The sequence below is a fragment of the Coturnix japonica genome, unplaced genomic scaffold, assembly GCF_001577835.2.
Source record: "Coturnix japonica isolate 7356 unplaced genomic scaffold, Coturnix japonica 2.1 chrUnrandom657, whole genome shotgun sequence".
Classification (NCBI taxonomy): domain Eukaryota; kingdom Metazoa; phylum Chordata; class Aves; order Galliformes; family Phasianidae; genus Coturnix; species Coturnix japonica.
The window spans coordinates 8,940-10,370 of record NW_015440023.1 but is presented as its reverse complement, the minus strand read 5'-3'; the positions used below and the strand labels follow the sequence as shown (position 1 = coordinate 10,370).

Below are 1,431 nucleotides of genomic sequence, written 5' to 3'. Positions count from 1 at the left end.
AAATAGACCCATTTTAGGGCCTTTCAGACCCCATTTTAGGGCCTTAATGGACCCCCAGCCCCATTTTAAAGCCTTACAGACCCCCAAAGGCCCCATTTTAGGGCCTTACAGACACCCCTAACCCCCAAATAGCCCCATTTTAGGGCCTTTCAGACCCCCAACGGCCCCATTTTAGGGCCTTAAAGACACCCTTAACCCCCAAATAGCCCCATTTTAGGGCCTTTCAGACCCCCCCCCCAATAAGCCCCCCAGCGCCGCCATGTTGCCCACCCCGAACCACCGACCCCATCCCTCTCACCTCCCCTCAGGGCCGCCCCCTGCCACTCGACGTCCTATAGGTGGGGGCGGCTGTCCATCATTATCTTCAGCCAATAAGCGCGCGAAATCCACGAGAGGAGGCGGGATTAAACACCTGTGCTAAAAGAGTGACCGCCTCCCGGTGTCCGCGCTCCCCATTGGCTGTCTTGTTCACCCACCGCAATTCGATTGGTTCTATCTGCGATCAATCAAATTACGAGCCTCCCTATTGGCTCTAGGGAAAGGGGCGGGGTTAATCGTCAACTCGGGGCGAGAAGCCACATTTGATTGGTTCTTTTATCCATCCATCAACACCACCCGCTCCGCCAATTGGTCAACCATCAAAGCAGCGCCCACCCCTCACGGTGAGAAAGGGAGAGGCCCATCTCCTTGAAACCCATTGGCCAGCAGCCCGTCAATCAACACCCATCCCGGCATCTCATTGGCTGAAGGGGGTGAGGAAGGCGGGGCTCGCTGTCTGTCAGTGTCAGTCAGGGCGGCGGCAGCGCTGGGCGGTGGGTTCCCCCATGGCAGCGGTGGGGGCTGGGGAGGCCGCGACCCCCGCCCGGCTCCGGTTGGAGACCGAAGAGGAGACGGGAGACGGGGAGGGGGCGGGGAAAGGGGAAACGATCGGCCCCCCCACAACGGGGAGGGAGACGGGGGTCGGCATGGCAACGGAGCGCAGGTAGGAGGGGAATAAGGGGGGGGGTCCCAGCATTATAAGGGGGGGGTCCCCATCATTAGCTATAGGGAATAATGGGGGGGGTCCCATTATTATAAGGGGGGGGGGTCCCCCATCATTATAAGGGGGGGGTCCCATCATTAGCTATAGGGAATAAGGGGGGGGGGTCCCATTATTATAAGGGGGGGGGTCCCATCATTAACTATAGGGAATAATGGGGGGGGTCCCATCATTATAAGGGGGGGGGTCCCATCATTAACTATAGGGAATAAGGGGGGGGTCCCATTATTATAAGGGGGGGGGGTCCCCCATCATTAACTATAGGGAATAATGGGGGGGGTCCCATTATATTATAAGGGGGGGGTCCCCATCATTAGCTATAGGGAATAATGGGGGGGTCCCATTATTATAAGGGGGGGGTCCCATCATTAACTATAGGGAATAAGGGGGGG

General features: G+C 57.8%; 2 protein-coding genes across 2 annotated transcripts in view; one reads left to right on the top strand and one right to left on the bottom strand.

The window, feature by feature from the left end:
- Positions 1 to 317, bottom strand: part of LOC107307536 (CD209 antigen-like protein C) — a 9,947-nt gene extending 9,630 nt beyond the window's left edge. Inside the window, exon 1 of the mRNA XM_032441840.1 lies at positions 299 to 317. The gene's annotated coding sequence lies outside the window, so the exon portion shown is untranslated. The remainder of the gene's footprint in view (positions 1 to 298) is intronic.
- Positions 318 to 770: 453 nt separating this feature from the next.
- LOC107307537 (EVI5-like protein) overlaps positions 771 to 1,431 on the top strand; it is a 9,213-nt gene continuing 8,552 nt past the window's right edge. Inside the window, exon 1 of the mRNA XM_015851048.2 lies at positions 771 to 982. The gene's annotated coding sequence lies outside the window, so the exon portion shown is untranslated. The remainder of the gene's footprint in view (positions 983 to 1,431) is intronic.